Source organism: Bubalus kerabau, chromosome 2, assembly GCF_029407905.1.
Source record: "Bubalus kerabau isolate K-KA32 ecotype Philippines breed swamp buffalo chromosome 2, PCC_UOA_SB_1v2, whole genome shotgun sequence".
Classification (NCBI taxonomy): domain Eukaryota; kingdom Metazoa; phylum Chordata; class Mammalia; order Artiodactyla; family Bovidae; genus Bubalus; species Bubalus kerabau.
This window is the reverse complement of record NC_073625.1, coordinates 4,755,490-4,777,978: the sequence shown is the minus strand read 5'-3', so window position 1 is coordinate 4,777,978 and position 22,489 is coordinate 4,755,490. Positions and strand designations below refer to the sequence as shown.

Here is a 22,489-nt window from a genome sequence, read left to right as displayed (position 1 = left end):
CAAAGAATTGATGCTTTTGAACTATGGTGTTGGAGAAGACTCTTGAGAGTCCCTTGGACTGCATGGAGATCCAACCCAAAGGATCAAGTCAAGTCAATCCCAAAGGAAATTAGTCCTAAGTATTTATTGGAAGGACTGATGCTGAAGCTGAAAGTCTAATGCTTTGGCTACTGGATGCGAAGAACTGACTCATTGGAAAAGACCCTGATGCTGGGAAAGATTGAAAGCAGGAGGAGAAGGGGACGACAGAGGATGAGATGGTTGGATGGCATCACTGACTCGATGTACATGAGTTTGAGTAAGCTCTGGGAGTTGGTGATGGGCATGGAAGCCTGGCATGCTGCAGTCCATTGGGTCGCAAAGAGTCAGACACAACTGACTGAACTGAACTGATTTCTCCATCAGCACCATTCAGCAAAACTATTTTCAGGCTCTGGGTTATACTGTGCTTGATTCTCCTACTAGAACTGGCTGAGGGTTTGTTGACCTATGAGGGGAGGGTAAATATGGTTATGGAACCAAGTCAGAGCCTAGGGATTATGAATCAGCCCCAAGCATGAAGGCCTTGTGGCAAGGTGAGGAAAGAAACATGAAAACTATGACAAAGTCAGAAGATGAGAGGGTCAGGAATAAGGAGGAAAACAGAACACATTAGGACAATGGCTCAAAATGAATTCAATGAAATAAAAAGCAGGTTCTAGAGACAGAGGTCACAGCAGCAGATGTAGTGGAGTGACGCGCCTGCTGGGTCACAGGAGCCACAGAGGACCAAGTGCCTATTTCCTCTGGGCCATTTCAGGAAGCCAAAATCAGTCCCCACATTGATCTAAGGATGTGAGACAGTTCTGAGATCCTCAGGCAGAATTAAATTCTGATCTTCATGTCAAACTTTTTCTTAAACTCTGACTTGGTTTCAGATCTAACGTAACCACTCGGTCCTCACATAAGAGAATGCTGTTTGCAACGGGGTGCCTAAGTCTTTGTGGACGCATGTGGACTAGGACCTGAGCGGAACTAATCAGGTTTGCAGTAACAGAAGAGTCTGAACAGATATTATTCGCTGAGATCTCTTACACACCCAGTTGTCCTTCCTCCATTCACATCAATTATTTTATGTGTTCAATCTACTTGGGATTTGACCTGTGGAAGGCATAGAGATCTATAAAACAAATAATAATAGTACCCATTATTACTTAGGAATCCTAACTACATACCAGAAACCATACCAGTTTGATCAATGGAACTGGTCATTATCACCTTTTATCAGGAATGCTGATGACATTGTTCATGTACATTTTTGTTCATTCAAAAAATAGAATAATCAAATTATTCTGATGAGAAACCAGGGCTTGCAAAACTCATATTTGACAAAACAGACTTTGAAACAAAGGCTATCAAGAAAGACAAAGAAGGACACTATATAATGATAAAAGCATCACTACAAGATGAGGATTTTACCTGCCTCAACATATATGCACCCAGTATAGGAGCACACAAATAGATACAACAGATAATAACAGATACAAAGGGAGAAACTGATAGGAATATAATAACAGTAGGAGACTTTAATACCCCACTGTACAAATAACGTATAAATGGACAGATCTTCAAAACAGAAAATAAGGCAACAAAGATTCTAAATGATACAGTAGAACAGTTAGACTTAACTGATGTCTTCAGGATATTACATCCAAAAAAAGCAGAAAACACATTCTTTTCAACTGCACGTGGGTCATCGTCTAAGACTGACCACATCCTAGGGCACAAAACAAGCCCCAACAAATTTAAGAGTATAGAAATTATTTCAAGTATCTTTTCTGATCATAATGGCATGAACCATGTAATCAATCAACCACGGGGGGGAAAAATGAGAAAAAAAAAACCCACACATTGACCTGGAGACTAAAAACCACAACTAAAAAACCAACAGGTCAAAAAAGAAATCAAAGAATAAATTAATCAACTGATTCCATTACCTGAGCATGAACTTTATATATTATTTGTACAGATTATTTCTCCTCTAGAAATATGATAAAGTATCTCATTTTTCCTACAACCCAAGGAAAAAGAAATCTGATTCACCTCAAACAACATTTGGAAGTTCATTCATTAGAAAGTCAAAATATGTCAATGTGTGGAAACAATGATACATGACCTTTTCCTCTTCAGGCCTTTTATGTGTAATAAGACAATTAAAATTGAAATCAGTATATTATTCAAGTTCCTAACATGTGGATGAGAGGGCAAACAGTCCAGGCAATGCTGAGGCCTCCATGTTGCACATTTCTGAAGCTGGCTGATTATCTAAATTCATGTGGAGCTTGTTAAAAATACTCATTTTGCTGCCTTTCTCAAGACCTCCTGAATCAAAACATGTGGGTCCAAGGAATAGTTTTTTTTTAAACACTTCCCAGGTGATTTAGCTTGTCAGCTAGATTTGTGAACCACGTTCTTATCCATAAGAAACAAACTGCCTTAAAAATCAAAGTAGATTTCCTACATATTAATAATCTTTTAGGATGTTAATATCAGCTTGGAATATTTAACATATGTGTCAAGGCATTTTTGAAGTGCCTTCGACTTCCTGTTCAGTGTTTAGCTGGGTTGATATAGTCCAGAGCCATAAGACAGGCAGACGTTTACTCTGCTCAAGTTGGAAACTAAATGAAGCTTAATTACGACTTTCTCCACGGACGTTAAATTTACATGGTGTATTGGATTGTCACCATCTCACCGTGGGAGACTTCCAGGGAAGCGTGGGCTATGTCAGTCCTCCCTGCCCTCTTAGCTTTGTAGCTTCCTGTGTCCTTTGCTTGAAATGAATGACCTTCTCTCTCCCCTAAATGGCACATCTTTTCTCTAGTGCTGGATCAAGACTCAGCTCTCCTACCAACACCATGCCTCAGTGACTGCATTTTAAGTTGAATTCATATTGCTCTTTACACTTGGCCTCAGTAGCCTCCGATTCCTAGATATGCAGCTGGTCTTCCACGTGGACTATAAAGTACGCCGAGGACACACCTGCTTCTCTGACGTTGCTTTCAGGCTCACCTTACACCACAGAACCGCTGTAAGACAGAGGCCTGCTCTCAGGCTCGCCTTACGGCACAGAACCGCTGTAAGACAGAGGCCTGCTGCGGAGAAGGCAGTGGCAGCCCACTCCAGTTCTCTTGCCTGGAGAACCCCATGGACGGAGGAGCCTGGTGGGCTGCAGTCCATGCTGTCGCACAGAGTCGGACACGACTGACGCGACTTAGCAGCAGCAGAGGCCTGCTGAGTAAGCAGATGGACGGAAGAATAACTGGGATCTTAACAGCACAGCTGTGTTTTCAGTAAGCTCTACAATTTCAGTGGTCAATCTAAGGCCAAGTTAAAGTCATACACTTGACTTCTTGGAGCCTCAGTTTCTTCATCTAAAAACCATACAAAGAAGAAGGACAAGATAATTTCTAAGGCCCTTCTAGTCTAAGATCAACAAAATGGATCTAAAACCTGAGGGAAAAATCACCCAATGTTTTGCTTTCCTGATAAAAACATGTTTTAAATTCACATCGATTTTTTGAAAATGTCAATGGTATACATACATGGCCCACTGCCTCGCCTCCTCAGCATTTGTTCAAGCACTACCTTCTCAGAGGGTCTTCTCTGACCACTGCGTCTAGACCTGCAGCCTCTTGCCAACGTTCCCCCTTCCTTCCTTGTTTTCTTCATAGCACCGTCACCACCTGATACTCTATAATCTACTTGTTTCTGATGCTTAGTACTTTTCTCTCTTCATTAAGTTCCATGAAAGCAGAGATTTCTGACATTTATTTCTATACCCCTAGTGCCTAGCCATTCTTGCCTGGAGAATCCCAGGGACGGGGGAGCCTGGTGGGCTGCCGTCTATGGGGTCACACAGAGTCGGACACGACTGAAGCGACTTAGCAGCAGCAGCAATGCTTAGCCGAGCATATCACAGGCATTCAACAGATACCTGTTGAATGAAAGGCTCAACCAAAAGTAATAGGATAGCCACAAATCAACTTGATTCAATCCAAGAAACACAGAGAATCACAATTTTAAACAGGTGTGATGCATGCTGGACGTCAAGGAGGATGTGATACATCGAGGAGGAAATGGTACAAAGCCTGGCTCCTGACATCACACGCCAAGAAAATCAGAAGTCTGGTAAGTGAGATGCTTAGAAAGAGAGTAACACAAGACAGGACTGCAAAAATATCAAACAGAACCACATGCAGGATTTTGTATGAGTTTAAAGGAAGGAGGGATTCAACCCTAACCAGAGGAGGATCAGGGAAGGTTTGTGATGACCCTGGAAGAACTCTGGGCAAATCACAAAATCTCCTGAGCATTCCCTTAACTCTTCTAGAAGAAAAAAACACCATCAGCTTTCTCACAGGGATGCTGTGAGCATTCGGTGAGCACGCCTACCTCAGTGTAACCAGATGGAAGGTTCCCTGTCAGCTGAACCTGAATCCCTACTATAATGTGTTGCTCTGAAAACAAAGGTGCCAAACAGTGATGGACAAAGGTTTAAAAGTGGAAATATTATGTTTCAAAATTAAAAGTCTGCATGCAAAGTAAAGGATTGTACTTTCCAAGGTTGACATATTTACATATCAGGTTTATTGTATAATTGTACAGGTATTTTTTTTTAATCTTGTGTAAGCACATCTATAAAACTGACTGTCACAACAATTCTTTAAAATCACATTTAAGTAATCAAAAATTCTTATTATTTGTGCCAGTTTAAACAGGACAGAGAAAGAAATGTTTAAGTTTAGGGAAGGCTTGAAATCACAGTAGGAGAGGCTGTTATTTAAGATCCAGAGTCTGATGAAGCAAGAATGTAAAATCCATCAGATGTGTGAGACTTGAGGTTTTCTTCAGCCCCTCCATCCTTCGGCCCTCAGCATGAGAACCCTATCTAACAAGAGGAAGAAAGGGAAACCTTTACCTGGGCTAAAGTTATAAAGAACGATTTTCCAAAGGGTCATGACCTCGCACTTTGGACTGGCAGAAGGTAAGAGGGGCTACTTGAATCAGACAGCCTGGCTTTTTTAAAATAAGAAACAGCTTTGACGTCAGTGCTGTCCCTGAACTGAACTGCTCGAAGGTTCAGACTGGGTTCAGTTAAATTATCCCTTCCTTCCTGCTCGTCCCCCTTCCCCGGCTTCCCCTAGCCCTGACAGCACGGTCACGTCGCCCTGACCTTCCCAGATGGAACACGGCCAACCAGCATAGTTGCCACTGCCCTTCTGCGTCTTCTGGAACCAGGCTTATCCCAGCTCAAGATGCCGGAGTTGGCAAGAGCGTGGGAAGAAAAGGTTGGCCGCAGTGGGGCCAGGCTTGGGACTTCATTGGGATTCATGTAGTAAGGCTTGAACACTTCTGGAGGGCCCCTGGCAATGAACCCATGAAAAGTGTGAATGGAGACGTTCCTCCTGCCAGTCAAGAGATTCCCATTTCTAAAAGGGACTCCCATTCAAATCCTAGAGATCTGAAAATAACTCTCTGATGTTAGAGCTGCTTGCTAGAGCCTCAGTGTTTGAATTTTTGTTCTGATAATTACTTACATTGGTTTGTGAGGAGGATTGCAGGGTGAGAGAAGAAAGACTTAAGGGCACAATTGTTTGAAGTAGGATTGTGGATGTTGTACATGATTGGGATATTCTCAGTGTAAAAAACATGAGATATATGATTATTGTAAGAGCAAAGTGATCCATGAGCTCAATCACAAAAGATAAATATCTTCTGTCAATCTTCCCACCTCTCACTCCCATGGTCTTTCTCTTTTCAGCGTCCTAGAACTTTAGAGATAATTTTGTACTTACATGAATACATCCAAAGTTAAGGGATTCGCTCAAGGACACTGCCCAATGCTGTCAAAGCCTACATTTGATCTCCTGAGCCTTGTATCAAGGCCTTCTTAACAGTCACATTGCTTCTTTGGGCAAGTAGATATCATTTAACTCTGAAACAAATTCAAGACTACTAAAATATAAGATCTTCAGGGAAAAAACCAAAAGGATACTATTTGTTACAATTAGGATTCAACAGTAATATTATCTTTCACTAGTAAAAGTTCACTATAATGGAAACCTGAAATTGATACATAAAAACAAATTTGAAAAGCATATAAAGGAGAAATATGATTATTCACATCACCAAACCGTTTACCATTGGCAACATTAAATTGGGACTGGCCACATCAAACGCCCTGAGGATCAGGCTGGTAGAACATGCATGAATCAGACAGTTTAGAGAGATAGATTGGATGCTTCTGGAAATGGTGGACTTAGATGGCATTAGACAATTACCAAGGCTCCAGTATTGGAGCTCAGCTGGTAAAGAATCTGCCTGCAATGTGGGAGACCTGGGTTTAATCCCCGGGTTGGGAAGATTCCCTGGAGAAGGGAAAGGCTGCCCATTCCAGTATTCTGACCTGGAGAATTCCATGGACTACGTAGTCCATGGGGTCGCAAAGAGTCGGACATGACTGAGTGACTTTCACTTTCACTTTAAGGCAGCCAGGACCTGAGGAACCAAGAAGGAACCAGACAGAGGCAAACCAATTCTGCACTAATTTCCCCTGCAAAGCATTCGAAGACTCTTAAGCAGTACCCTGGAGGAGCTGAAAAGATTAGCAGAACGCAGCTACCCACAGACATAACTTGAAGAGATCAGTCACCATCTTCACAAGACTGAGTCAGAGTTCAGAGCTGCCTAAACAGCTAGGACCTGGGAGACCAAGCTCCTATGGCAAGGCAAGTAAAGAACCGGTGGTGAAATATCTCAGGGTGGTGCTGATTTACGGGGAAGAAGAACTGGAAAGCCTCAGGGAGGCTCGAGATGGCCTTCTACCCTAAAGTAACACAGTTAGAGGGGATGAGAGGGTTCACTGCAAGCTCTGAGATGTGCACAGTCCACCCAAAGGAATCCGAATTCATACTTCTTAAAAACTCTGTACAAGCTGAACAAAACCTTGATGAGCCGCATTTTAGCCCATAGGCCAGGGTTTCTGTGTGTAGATGACCTCTTATGAGAGCTACAAATATGTATCAATGGATGAGGCTTCAAGATTCAACTAGAACAAAACTCAGAGCATTTCGTACATCAAAAGCTGTGCTAAGGCCCAGCAGTGAATTACTCAGAGCTAGGGAGAAGGCAGTGGCACCCCACTCCAGTACTCTTGCCTGGAAAATCCCATGGATGGAGGAGCCTGGAAGGCTGCAGTCCATGGGGTCGCTGAGGTCGGACACGACTGAGCAACTTCACTTTCACTTTTCACTTTCATGCATTGGAGAAGGAAATGACAACCCACTCCAGTGTTCTTGCCTGGAGAATCTCAGGGTCGGGGGAGCCTGGTGGGCTGCCGTCTATGGGGTCGCACAGATTCGGACACGACTGAAGCGACTTAGCAGCAGCAGCAGCTAAGTAAGCAGCAGCAGCAGGGGGCCTCTGGGTGGTGTGCACACCGGGGAGACAGAAGGCAGAGAATAAAGGATTCTCCAAGGAAGTGAAAAACCACAGACTGATGAGGGTCTGCTCTGCAATTCTTTTGATTTTTTTCCTATGTTTAAAATTTTTCATAGTAAATTGTTGGGAAAAAAATAATTCACTGCCAACAAGGGATGAAACAAACTAACAATGCTTCCCTTTTCAAGAGAAAGATTTGAAACTCTCAGGGATGTGTGCAGTGATGTTACTAAAAAAGAATGGTTTTCATTAGTTATCTGTTTTATACACAGTCGTGTATATATGTCAATCCCAATCTCCCAATTCGTCCCACCCCCCTTTCCCTGCTTGGAGTCCATACATTTGTTTTCTCTGTCCGTGTCTCTATATGGGCCCTACAAATAGGCTCATCTGTACCATTTTTCTAGATTCCACATATATGCATTAATATGTGATACTTGTTTTCCTTTTTCTGACTTACTTTTATCTGTATGACAGTCTCTAGGTCTGAGGTGGTGGGGAGGAAGAAGGTACAATCTGTTTTCAAGTTAATCTTAAGAATGCATTCCAGGGACTTCGTTGGCAGTCCAGCAATTAAAATTTCACCTTCCAATACAGGGGGTGTGGCTTCAATCCCTCGTCAGGGAGATAAGTTCTCACATTCCTGGTGGCCAAAAACCAAAACAAAAAAAAACAGAAGTGATATTGTGACAAATCCCATGAAGACTTTAAACATGGTCCACATAAAAATGGCTTTTAAAAAATGCATTCCCATATACATTATGTGTAAATATTATCTGAATTCACTTATACAAGGTACCAAGACTAGTTAAATTCATAGAGTCAGAAAATGCTCTGGGAGATGCCCGGGACTGTAGAAAGGGGGAATGTGGAGCTGGGTAAGCAGGACAGAGTTTCACCTCAGGAAGGTGAAAAGTTCGGGAGATGGATGACGGTGAGGGGTGCACAACGATGTGAGCATCTTTCGTGCCCCTGAACTGCACAGTTAAATATGGTGAAAACAGTGTGGTTTATATTATATGACTTTTACCACAATAAAAAATATTTTAAAAATATGGTTTAAATTCTCCTAGTAATTGTTTTCTCTCGAAGCTACTTATTAAATTTGTTCCTGTCTGGAACACTCTTCACAACAGATACGGACTCCAATCCTGCCTCCACTAACTGTACTTGCTAAGCAGCCACGGGCAAGAAGCTGAAGTAAGCCTCAGATGGAGCCTTCTCCGTGTGGACAATAATAAAACTATGCTGGATGGCAGCTGGAGGCACAAATGAAATAACACGCATAAGGAGTCCAGCACCATGTTTGGAAATAAGAAACACAAAATAAAAGTGACTCATAATAATTTTTTAAAAGGACGTATGCAAAAGCCTTTTACATATCATTTTAACAAACCCCAAGGAGACAGGCACAGAACAACCAGCAGAGCACAACCACTCTTACGGTGCCCTGGACACATGGAGGGCATGAACTCAAACTATGACCTCGCAATCCCATCTCCAGACCACTCTCTAGCACAAAGAGATGACCTGTGCAGACTACACAGCATCCCAGAGCCTAAAGGGTTAGAATCAGAGATGAAGTTAAAGCATCTCTGAGCCCTAAACCCTCCTGCGTTTGTTTTCTAACAAAGGCATGTCTGCTTTCAGGAAAAAATAGCAGTGTGGTTTTGGTAACTCGCACTGTGTCCCACATTTAGACCAGCATCTTATTAATTGGGAGACCCTGGGTGACTTCCATTAGTGGGGTAAGATCAAAGGGCAAGTGGTGCAATTTCCTTTGCCTTCCTCTCTAGGGCAATAGAAGATTCAGGTCCCATGCCCTTTTGCTTTATTGCAGGTTTCTTAAGCATTATTGCATTTGTGTTACATCTTTAGAGCTTGGCAGATGCTAAAAGTTTAGCGTATAAGTCAAACTCCAGGTTGAGAGTCACAGTCTTTTCAGGATTCTTTATACTATTCATATTCCTTCTTATTCAGAAGACATGGAAAATCAAGATCCATAAAGACTCTGGATTATTACCAGATATTACATTAGAGGACATTAAATCCCTGACCTTTCCCTTCTACATAAGGAGTTCTAGGACATAAAAACATTTGGTTTTATTGAAAAAAAGATTCTGACTATCTAGTGAATTTATAAACCAAGCAAGTATATCAAACAGCAAAATTCAAAATAGAACTCCAAGGTGTGATCCCTGCCTCTGGAGTAAGAGTGGTCTCAACTAAAGGAACACAGAGAAGAATAAAAATCCATATTCAAGGCCTATCGATTTTTAGCTCATTGTCTGAGATTAGGCCTTCTGTATTAGGCCTTCTGGAACTGGCCTTGATTAAACCAGAGGCAGTCAAACATTGAATCATTTTTTATGCTTACTTGTTTCTGTCTCGTGATTTTTTTTTTAACAAAGATTTTTTTTTTGAGCAGCTTCAGGTTCACAGAAAAATTAAGAACGTACAGAGATTTTCCATACACCTCCGGTCCCTATACCTGCACAGCCTCCCCCACAATCAGCATGCCCCACCAGATGGTATGTTTGTTACAACTGGTGAGCCTACATAGCACATTATCACCACCCAGACTCTACAGTTTACATCAGGCTCACTCTGGGCGCTGTGCATTCTGTGGGTTGGTACAGATAACAGCGCTGCATAGGGTTGCACAGAGCCGGACATGACTGAAGCGACTTAGCTCTCATGCGTTCATCATTATAGTCTTGCACAGAGTATTTTCACCACCCTAAAAATCCTCAGTGTTCCTCCTTTTTATTCCTACTCCACTGTCACCCTCAACCCTCTATCAACTGCTGATGTTTCTTACTGTCTCCATAGTTGGCCTTTCCCAGAGCGTTTTATTGTATATATATATGTATTGTATGTAGTGCTTTCAAGGGCTTCCCTGGTGGCTCAGACAACAAAGAATCCACCTGCAACACAGGAGACCCAGGTTCGATCCCTGGGTTGGGAAGATCCCCTGGAGAAGGAAATGGCTACCCAGTGCAGTATTTTTGCCTGGGAGATCCCATGGACAGTGAAGCCTGGTGGGCTACAGTCCATGGGGTCACACAGAGTGGACAGGACTGAGCACACACACACACACAAGCATGTAGAAATCCCACTAGGGGATTAGGACAAAAAGGAAATTTTAAGGAACATGGGAGACTGATGTAAGCTCATGACCACTCGAGAAAAGAATCCAGCAACCTAGCAATAATCTACTGGAGAAGGCAATGGCACCCCACTCCAGTACTCTTGCCTGGAAAATCCCACAGATGGAGGAGCCTGGTAGGCTGCAGTCCATGGGGTTGCAAAGAGTTGGACACGACTGAGAGACTTCACTTTCATGCATTGGAGAAGGAAATGGAAACCCACTCCAGTGTTCTTGCTTGGTGAATCCCAGGGACGGGGGAGCCTGGTGGGGTGCCGTCTATGGGGTCGCATAGAGTCGGACATGACTGAAGCGACTTAGCAGCAGTGGCAATAACCCACGCTACCTTTGTGGCTTAGATGTTAAAGAAGCTGCCTGTAGTGTAGGAGACCTGGGTTTGATTCCTGGGTCGGGAAGATCCTCTGGAGAAGGGAATGGCAACCCACTCCAGTATTGTCGCCTGGAGAATTCCATGGACAGAGGAGCCTGGCGGGCCGCAGTCCACGGGGTCACAAAGAGTCTGACATGACTGAGTAACTAACACACACACTTTGTAGGAAGAGCAGACGTATCTAAGCGCCAGGCACACTCAAGCCACAAGTCTTGATAGTAAAATCACAGGAGAGTAGACATGGGGTCTGAATCTTGTGACATGAAGTCAGAGAGTTAATAGTCCCTGAAGAGCAGCATTTTTGCATGTCGTAGCCAGGACAGAAATATAGGTGAAGGGGACAGTGTACCAAAACCTGAGATGAATTACCACATTTTAGTGTGTGTGACCACCCTTCTGCTAACAGACATATGATTTAAATAGTGCAATGGCAATGGCACCCCACTCCAGTGCTCTTGCCTGGGGAATCCCATGGACAGAGAGCCTGGTGGGCTGCAGTCCATGGGGTCGCTGAGAGTTGGACACGGCTGAGCGACTTCACTTTCACTTTTCACTTTCATTCATTGGAGAAGGAAATGGCAGCCCACTCCAGTGTTCTTGCCTGGAGAATCCCAGGGACGGGGGAGCCTGGTGGGCTGCCATCTATGGGGTCGCACAGAGTCGGACACGACTGAAGCAACTTAGCAGCAGCAGCAGCATGACAGTCCTGGTTAGACCAAACAGGACAGAGGAGGAGATAACGATGTAAGTCTTGACATATACCCCCAAATGAGGAAGAAGGTGGTCTTCTTCCCTCTCCACTTTTCTCTGATTATAAAAATGTAGCCCTCTGTGTTCTCAGGGCTATGCTCCCTTGTCTGCCGGCTTGTATCTCTCACAAAGTGTCCTATGCTAATAAACCCACACTTTGCCTGCTGCTTTGCTGAAATTCTTTCTTATTGAGACTAAAGGATCTGAGCTTCAGTAAGTCCTGAGACCAGGTGAGTAGTTTCAATCAAAAGACAGTGGGTTCAAGTCCCAAATCTGAAGTGCTTTCAACTCCCAGCCCATGGGGTCAAGCCCCAGTCTGAGTGTTGGCTGGGTTTGAGTACCACCCAAGAAAAAGTGTGGTTTCAGTGGGATTACCATCCTACTGAATGTTCTAGGAGCAAGGAAGCCAGTGTGGCTATGGTATATAGAAAGGGGGAAAGAGAGAGAGGGGATGACCAGGAGCTGATAGTGGGCCTTTCAGAGCCTTCACTTTATGCTGAAAGAAATGGGAAACCACTGAGAAGTTTTCAACAGAGAAAGGACACAATCTGGATTATGTATTATCAAAAGGCTTCCCTGATGGCTAGGTAGAGAATGGACCACAGGGACCACAGTGGTGAGCCCCCAAGATGGCCCCAGTATCCCCCTTTTCAAGTACATACAGCCAGCCCCCTCTTATCCACGGGTTTTGCACCTGTGGATTCAACTGACCAGTGATCACATTGCTCCAGGGAGGTGGAGGGCCATTTTATGTACGAGATTTGAGCATTTGCAGATTTTGGAATGGGGAGGGGGGACTGGTTCCAGGATACTCAGGGTTGACTGCACTCACGCTCTCTGTGGCCCCCTCCCACCATGAGGTGGGCTGACGCATGTAAACCATGGGATGTTTTGGAGGTGATGGTGTGTGACCTCCAAGGCTGGGTCATAAAGGACACAGTGGCTCCAGCTTAGCCACTCCTGAATTCCTGACCCACAGAGATAGTGCGATGATAGATGTCTGTTTTAAAGCACTAAGTTTGGGGATAAGGTGTCACAGAGTAACAGATTACTGACACAGCAAGGGTGGAAGCAGGGGGACAGGAGGCTGTCTTGGTGATGCAGGACACCCAGAGTTCTGGGCCAACTGGTAGCAACAGAGAAGGGAGAAGTGGTTTGATGTGGAATATATTAGGAAAGTAAAGCCAACAGAATTTGCTTAGAGATTTGATATGGAGTACAAGAGAAAAAGAAAGGAACCTGTGGTTGCCCTGAAGATTTTTGAATGATTAGCAGAATGGAATTTCCATTGCCTGAGTAGGGAAGGAGTGGAGAATGAGACTTCAAAACAATCAAGTTGTACAGATTTGATCTATCACTGTTCACAGTCACAGTGATAGCTATATTTTGTAAAACTCTAAAAATATATCACCTAGTAGCTGATTTCACATCTCATAAATATCATAAAGGTGCAACTTGACTTCAACACTTTGGTGGTCTCCTTGCTCATACATCAAAATCTGTGAAAGGCCCACTGCTGGGAGTCAGTGGAGGCTGGACCACGGCACGCGGATCTGAATGTCATGTTACGAGATGATAATGCTATGTTTTCACTAAATTCCATGACGTCATTTCTGTTTTAGGGCGTACAGAAAGGAATACACCTCCAGGGTCTCACAGTGTTAGGTTGGGTAAATCACTGCATTCTGGCCAATAAGATATGACTGTGAAGGATGCAGTCAGACATGACTCTGAACTCAGAATGACCATGCTCACACTTCACGATCTCTTTCCTCCTTACTGCTGTGATGTGTTAAAACAGTAGCATCGTAAGATGGAGGAAGCTGGGATCCCTGAAGCTCCATGTGGAGAAATGTGCATTAGACTTTGTGTGAGAAAGAGGACTTTTTTAGGCGTAGCCACTGACATTTGAGGTTTAATCTGTCATCATAGCAAAACACATCCCATACTATCAGGCATGATTGCCAAACTCAATGAGGTCACTCTTTTTAAGGTTAATTTTGTGGCCAAAAGGTAGCCTGAAGCTGCTGCCAAACCATACACTCTATAAACTGTATTGTTCCAGGAGTACAGATCCCATGAGTGAAAACGGAACGTAGCTTTCATGAGCCTTTTCTTTGGCTTTTATCCATTCATCCTTCCTTATCTCTCCCCAGACAAGGAGTGGACCTTTACTCCCTAATCCTATAAACTTTGGTTAAAAAATACTTTTATTCTAGTGAAGATCATATTTTATTGTAACTGATTATGAGTTCCTTAAAGGTAGGACTATGTCTTCATTTTCTACTTCTACCAGTGTCTAATACACAGAGAGTATGAAATAAATGCTGGATACTTTCATGAATATTTGTATTGTATCCATTAAAACATTTAGCTATACAATTTCTTTCATAATATATGAAATATCTAAGGAGCTGACAAACACATATACCAGAGCTAGGACATACCTGACTGAAACAGAGACAAGAGGGAAGACTGCCTCATCACTACCAGTGTTCCTTTTGGTTTCACAATAGACTTTGTTTTGTAATTTCAGTGCCATAGTAATAACTTGCCTTTGGTCTCAGGTACACCCTGATATGCAAAGCCTTTCCTGCCAAGCTGGTCTATATCGCATGTCTGTTCTGCTTTTCCTTCCTGGAAGAAACACCCTGCAATTATTCCTAATGAACTTCATTTCAATAGTATTTTTTTTTAATTTTTCTTGTATTACAGTCTTTTATACTTAGAAGAATAATTCAGTTACAAAACAAAGAGGAACAAAGCTAAGCAAAGGCTGTGAGGTCGAGTGTGGCCATCAAAGCATTATAGAGAAATCAGAAATGACAGAATGTCCAAGAACTGAATAGTTAAATTACATACAGCATTTAAAAATACTGCAAAGCCAGTAAATCTATGGACAAGGATCTTCTATCACTCTGAAGTGATCATAGTATAATCATAGTGAATACTTCAATAACATTAACAGTCACCAGATACTTTCCAAATGTGTGTGTACACACATACATATTAAATTGATCTTCCCAACAGCTGCAGGAATGATATTCACATTATCCCCATATTAAAAATAAAACAAGGCATTAAGAGGTTAAGTTACTTGTCCAACAGTCAGGTGATACATTGTGGAACCAGTGTGAAAATAAAAATGCAGGACACAACTCTCAATCCTTCTGCTTACCTTATATATTACAAAACACAGTAGAATTTTGTCTCTAATGTGTATATATGATACATGCATACATATGTATAGTTATTTTATGTCTGCATACATGTACATGTTTAGAGTTACATATATTTGCATTTATATGTGGCATAAGAAAAGTTGATGGGAAATATGCCAAAATATTAAGCGACTTTCAACTTTTTTATATTTTAAAGATATACAATTTTCTGCATCTCTCTGTGAAACTGAGCCTTGTCATCATGAAATGTTTGCACACTGTCCCTGCTGTGCTTAGAGTGGTACCTGAAACAAAGGTGGAACCCGTGGAGGAAGAAGGAACCAGCTCATGAGCACCATGGAGCCACATCCTGGGTGTTGTTCAGACCCGGCCCCTGCCGCATGTGGAATTTACTAGTTCTGGAGTGCATCTATCTTTTTATTTTTAGTAAATTCCATGTTGTGGCAGGGGCTGGGTCTGAACAGCACCCAGGGTGTGGCTCCATGGTGCTCATGAGCTGGTTCCTTCTTCCTCCACGGGTTCCACCTGTGTTTCAGGTACCACTCTAAGTGCAGCAGGGACAGTGAGCAAACATTTCATGATGACAAGGCTCAGTTTCACAGAGAGATGCAGATTATCCTGCCTGGCTGCAATTACTGCCAGGAGAGGGTGTCCAATACATGTTGGGTGAAGGCTAACAGGCAAGAAGCAGATTCTATCTTTCAACTTGAAAAGCCAGAAGTTAAACAAAGTTCCCTCCCTAAATTCACTGCTCATGAATCTAATGTATGGATTGCAGTCATAAAATCCAGGGAATACACTTTCATGATCGAAAGAGTAAAAATGGGATTCGAGATAGAAAAAAATTGTTCAGATGAGTTGCATTTACCACAGATGAGATGGAGTAATATTTTCCAGTTTCTCAGGTCATACATTCTGAACTGATTTCAAGCAAGTTTGGATATACATAAGTGGAGACACAATGCTAAGGGCTGATCTTCCTGCTTATTCTGAGGAGGTCGAGCCTGCTGTCAGTCATGGAGGTGTTCACCATCCATCATCAATATGTGAAAGAGACAACTCCCACCAAGCTTATTTGATAGGTTTTGAGCACAAGCTGGAATCAAGATTGCCGGGAGAAATATTAATAACCTCAGATATGCAGATGACACCTCCCTTATGGCAGAAAGTAAAAATGAACTAAAAAGCCTTTTGATGAAAGTGAAAGAGGAGAGTGAAAAAGTTGGCTTAAAGCTCAACATTCAGAAAACTGAAATCATGGCATCAGGTCCCATCACTTCATGGTAAATAGATGGGGAAACAGTGGAAACAGTGTCAGACTTCATTTTTCTGGGCTCCAAAATGACTGCAGATGGTGACTGCAGCCATGAAATTAAAAGACGCTTACTCCTTGGAAGGAAAGTTATGACCAACCTAGATAGCATATTCAAAAGCAGAGACATTACTTTGCCAACAAAGGTCCATCTAGTCAAAGCTATGGTTTTTCCAGTGGTCACGAATGGATGTGAGAGTTGGACTGTGAAGAAAGCTGAGTGCTGAAGAATTGATGGTTTTGAACTGTGGTGTTGGAGAAGAGTCTTGAGAGTCCCTTGGACTGCAAGGAGATCCAACCAGGCCATTCTAAAGGAGACCAGTCCTGGGTGTTCTTTGAAAGGACTGATGCTAAAGCTGAAACTCCAATATTTTGGCCACCTCATGCAAAGAGTTGACTCACTGGAAAAGACTCTGATGCTGGGAGGGATTGGGGGCAGGAGGGGAAGGGGAACAACAGAAGATGAGATGGCTGGATGGCATCACCGACTTGATGGACATGGGTTTGGATAAACTCTGGGAGTTGGTGATGGACAGGGAGGCCTGGCATGCTGTGATTCATGGGGTCTCAAAGAGTTGAACACGACTGAACAACTGAACTGAACTGAGGACATATCAAAACCTCTTATGAGGTTTTGTTCTTCATAGTAGCTGTATCAACCTATATTCCTACCAAGAGTGGAAGAGGGTTCCCTTTCTCCACACCATGGACCCAGCAATCCCACTACTGAGCATATACCTGGAGAAAACCATAATTCAAAAAGATACATGCACTCCAGCGTTCACTGCAGCACTATTTACAGCAGCCAGGACATGGAAGCAGCCTAAATGTCCACTGATAGATGAACAGATAAAGAGGATGTGGTACATATATACAATGGAATATCACTCAGCCATAAAAAGGAGTGCAACTGGGTCATTTGTAGAGATGTAGATGGATCTAGAAATTGTCATAGAGAGTAAAGTAAGTCAGAAAGAGAAAAACAAGTATCATATATTAATGCGTATATGCGGAATCTAGAAAAATGATACAGACGAACCTATTTTAAGGGCAGGAATACAGACGCAAATGTGGGGAATGGACGTGTAGAAAGGGGGGCACGGGTGGGATGAGCTGAGAGACTGGGAGTGACATCTGTGCACACCGCCGTGTAAAACAGACAGCTAGAGGGGACCTGCCGCATCGCACAGGGCGATCATCGGCGCTCTCTGATGACCTGGGAGGGGATGGGGGGCGGGGTGGGTGGAGGCTCAGGAGGGAGGGGATGAACGCTGCTGCACATGGCTGATCCACTGCACTCTACAGCAGAAACTAGCACAACATTGTAAAGCAACTATACCCCAATTTAAAATTTTTTTAAAAAAATTAAAAAACCTTTTGTGAAAGACATTGGCTCCTTTGAACAAATGAGAAGCTTAGGTGGTATGGCTTCATATCCTTGAAACATGGCCACCGCTAAAATGTTCTAATGATCAGCAACTGCTTTTCTTTAGAAATAAAAGCCACAGCTGGCTTTATATTACATACTTTGATTAGAAACATGTTACGACTTGCCTCTATTTGTTTATTTTCAGCAGTGTTAGCAGAAAACCTGTCATCGACTTCTGATGATGAATGGGACTCTCCCTCCTTGCCTGCCCACTCTCACAAAGTTCTAAATGTTGGACAAAGCATCACACGACACTGTTACTGAAAATGCAGCTGTTTCCAAGCACCCATTTTTTAAATTAATGGTTCAAGACTTTGGGGGCAGCCACTCAACCAAATCCTCATTTCAAGTCTATCAGCTTCTATGTGAAAACTACATGTGGCTGAAACAATTTCTCTTCTCTTTAAAACAGACTTAATTTTTACAAGTACTTTCAATAAACAAACAGATATACTTTATAGTCAGTGCTCTACACCCGCAGTTCTTCCATATCTGAGCTTCCTCAGTATTTGCGGTTCCAGATCCATGAGTTCAACCAACGCGGGAGCGTGTAGCACATACAATTGAAAGGTATCTGCATACAAGAGGACCCATGCAAATTCAAACAAGTGGGTTGTTCAAGGGTTGACCATATATAAAATCTATAACCCTCGTATACTGTTCTAAAGTTGTGCAAACTGGAGCATTTATGAGAACAGAATTTTGCATTTCCACCAGCAATAAGAGAGTTCCTATTATCCCTTATTCTCACCAGCATCTAGTATTGTTAGTATTTTGAATTTTCAATATTCTAACAGGTTTGCTGTGGTATCGCACTATCGTTATAATCCGCATTTCCTGATGACATTCGATGTGCAGTTTTTTCATATGCTTATTTGTCATCTTTGTATATTCTTTGGTGAACTGTTAAGGTCTTTAGCCAATTTTTATTAATAATAGAGTTTGTTTTCTTACTGTTCAGTTTTAAGTGTCCTTTTTATATTTTTGACTTCCCTGGTAGCTCAGACAGTAAAGTGTCTCTCTACAATGTGGGAGACCTGGGTTTGATCCCTGGGTCAGGAAGTTCCCTGGAGAAGGAAATGGCAACCCACTCCAGTACTCTTGCCTAGAAAATCCCATGGACGGAGGCGCATGGTGTCCATGGGGTTGCAAAGAGTCGGACATGACTGAGCAACTTCACTTTCACTTTTATATTTGAATTACAATCCTTTGTCACACATGTCTTTTGCAAATATTTTCTTCCAGTCTGTGGCTTGTCTATTCATTCAATTATTTCTCTCAGAGTCGAAAATTTTAATAAACCCAGGAGTACATAATAAATTATATTCATCTGTTGAAAAACAAAAAGATTTTCTTTAAAAAACCAGGGGAAGTTTGATTTTAAAACTCAGCCTTGCAGGTCAAGAGAGAACTTACTTCCATAATGGGAAAAAAAGAAAAAAAAGTAAGCCACATAAAAGAAACTGCAAAAAAGGAGAATTTTTCTCTTTAAGTAAGTAAGAAAGCCATAATAAGCAAGAAAATCACCATGGTCCATAATTAATTGAATCCATAGAGGTATCTGGGTAATTCCCATGGTATTGTTGGACATGATTCTTTCTTATTTTCCCCTAAATTTGCAATGTCTATAAAATAATTATATTACTTTTACTCAGCTTAGATGGGTCTGGTCTAAAATTTACATTCTAGAAATAATCAAAGCACCAGCACCTTAAATTTACGAAATGATGAGACTCCCTAAGTCACTGCACCCATGTGAAAGCAGAAAATTCTGTAGTTGACATCTGTTGTTTTGACTTCTCAGCACCCTGCCTCTCTTCTGGAAATGTAACACCTTTTTCCTTGTATAAATTGCCCATCTGTCATTCTAGCATTTGAAGCGTGATCTCCATTGCCACTAACTGGATGTATGACCCTGACTAGCCGATAATAACTCTTTCCCCTAGTCATAGACCTCAGGGGTGAGTTCAAGATTCAAGCAGAGCAGAGCTAGTCAAAATATTTTCTTGGATGGATGTGGCTGTTGAGGGGAAAGGGGTCTGCATCTCTCTCTTTTTCTTACATCCAAGGCTGTAAAGGAGTAATCCTGGAGCTTTCTGGGGCCACCTTTGTTACTTGGGAGGAGAATTTCTCTGAAATTAAAATTCACACAACATATGCAAAAAGATGGAGAGAGATAAAGAGCATATTGCCATGACTAGAGACCTATCTACTTCTTCAGAGCTTAACTAGGAGCTAAGAAAGTCCACTGAGCTTCAGCAAGTCTAAGCTGTATTTTGAGTTCATACAACCAAAAGAGTCTTGAATATGAGCAGTCTTGCCATTTTCTTGTTGGTCCTTGATTTGCACACACCAATCCAAGAAATACCAATCTGTCTCTTTTTTTCAAGTAGCACATTCTATTTTTTCTAAGCTTAGAAATAACTGGAGAGTGGACTATCCAAACAATGAATTAGGATGCATGCTGCCGTGAGTCTTGGGAAAGTGGTTTGAATGAAAATATTTAGTTACAGGACAAATTTGAAAATGTCAGGCAGCTGGGAGAAAGCAAGAGCAAGAAAAAATCAGAACAGACTTTGCCAGACTGGTGATTTATATAAATGGTGGTGACATTTTTTACGAGTGTTTTTTTGCAAGCCAGGCATGTGGTAACTAATTTCATCCTTACAAAAATCCAGTGAGAAGGTTTGTCTTCTTGGATCAGTTTAACAGATGAGGAAATCAAGACTCGAAAGTGTCAAGGCTTGAACTGAAACCCAAATCAGTCTCTGCCTTTGAAAGCCAGTGCCCCTTCCCCACCAGCTCCCAGGACTGAGGGCAAAGGCGTGGAATCCACACTAGTGAGTTTCTGATTGTTGTTGCAGGTTTAGGACAGCTTCACATTCTTCCACAATGGAATCTTGTCAGTTTTCTTCATTGCTTCATCTTAGATATAAGTTCTCAAGAGCTCAGGCACAGAATGCTCAAAAGCAGGCAAAGATAAGCAGACCTTTGTTTATTTGGAGGAAGCATGTTGACCTCAGAGAAACATTATTTTTTTAATTTGTTTTTCTTCTCTGTCTGGGTCTGACCAGTTGATGTCGTCAGACACTGACTCTAAACGAGTTGAAGCAGACATGTACAAAAGCACCTACTGTGGGCTCTGATGCCTCATAGCACCATGCTCACGGGATCGGGGGCCAGACACAATGAGAAGCTACCTTCATTGCTATCCCAAAAGCCACTTGAAGATTTCTCCTTCAACTTGACTTGCACACCAGCAGGATCTGATGCCTCACGGGAATAAATGACTTCTGCAAAGTAAAGGGCAGACATGCAGTAAATTTGTATGGCATGACTGGCTGTATACTCCAGATTATACAGTCATACACATATCTCTAACTGCATATCATGAGATGAACATTCAGCAAATACAGATGAGGACTTGTGTCTTTAATATAGTATATCATTCTACGTCACATTAGAGGCTATTTATCAGTACAACAGAAAAAGAGGATATAAAGAAACTAGTCACATAGGAAAATGCATGGAACACTTGAGTTCATCTGAGAAAGATTCCACTCCTCCTGGGGTTATATACAAATTGTTTAACCTCTTTGAATCCAAGTTTCTCACTTAAAACGTAAACATACTCCTTCACAGGTGACCTCTAGAATGTAATAAAGTCAGACGTGTGGAAGTGCCTAGCAGACTATCAGCTTGTAGTACATATGTATAAATATTACTTTTCAAGGATATGGTATGGAATTGATACCAAACAAGTTATTTAGAAACATTAAAACGACAGCTGCAGGAATTGGAATTTTTGTAAAGAATATTGGGATTTAAATAAGTTTAAGTAGATATGTGCAAACAAGTTGAGTTTCTAAGAAGTATATAAAAAGGAACCCCCTCAAAGACAGAAGTAAAGGAGGAATGTAAAAATAGAGACATCATCTCCAGAAGACTGTAGAAACATAACAGATATTGCTGCACTAGATGTAAATCCTTAGGATAAAAGGCAAGGAACAGACATGTGGCTGAAGGTCCTTTAAAGTCTAGGCTTTCAATTGGCTTGTCCTGAACACTAAAAGAAATACTAGAAAAACTCCACTTTTGCTTTTATTTACTTTATTATTATTATTATTTTTTGATGTGGGCCATTTTTAGTCTTTATTGAATTTGTTAAAATACTGCTTCTGTTTTATTTTGGCAGCAGGCATGTGGGATCTCAGCTCCCCAATGAGGGATCAAACCCGCAAAGTCCTAACCACTGCACCACCAGGGAAGTCCCATAAAAACTCCATGCTTAAATGCAGCAAGGAAAGTTACTTTCAGTCAAAGGTCTCAGAAACAAAAAAACATCTTGAAGGAAAAATGCAAATACCATAATTGTGTGACGGACATATGGTGCATGTGGTGTAAGATTCAATATTAACAAAATAAACCTAAGAACTTCTCTAGAAGTAAAATTCCTAGGGCCCCAGAGTACACAGGACTCCATTTTTTTAAATGAAGAATCAACTGAATGAAACCACAGAGAGAATTAGTCATCATCAAACTAAAATTATCTGTGAACATTTTTAAGAATGCTTATAATTCTTGAAAGGCTGAAAATGAAGGTAAAAACCATTCTCAAAGAACAAATAACTAAGAAAAAAATACACTTGTTTGAAAAGAAAGGAAAACTTCTAAAATTAAAGGCACATGAAAACCCAAAGGATGTTTAGTTAACTACTCAGGTTGTATAAAATATACCCATTCATTGATAAAGATTAACATAACTTAGAACTTACATGTACTTATTAGCACATGT

The 22,489-nt window shown here is 41.8% G+C and overlaps 1 long non-coding RNA gene across 1 annotated transcript in view; it reads right to left on the bottom strand.

The window, feature by feature from the left end:
* Nucleotides 1-22,489, bottom strand: part of LOC129642944 (uncharacterized) — an 88,419-nt gene that overhangs the window by 5,328 nt on the left and 60,602 nt on the right. The window contains exon 3 of the long non-coding RNA XR_008709953.1: nucleotides 7,943-8,125. This is a non-coding gene — a long non-coding RNA (uncharacterized LOC129642944). The remainder of the gene's footprint in view (nucleotides 1-7,942; nucleotides 8,126-22,489) is intronic.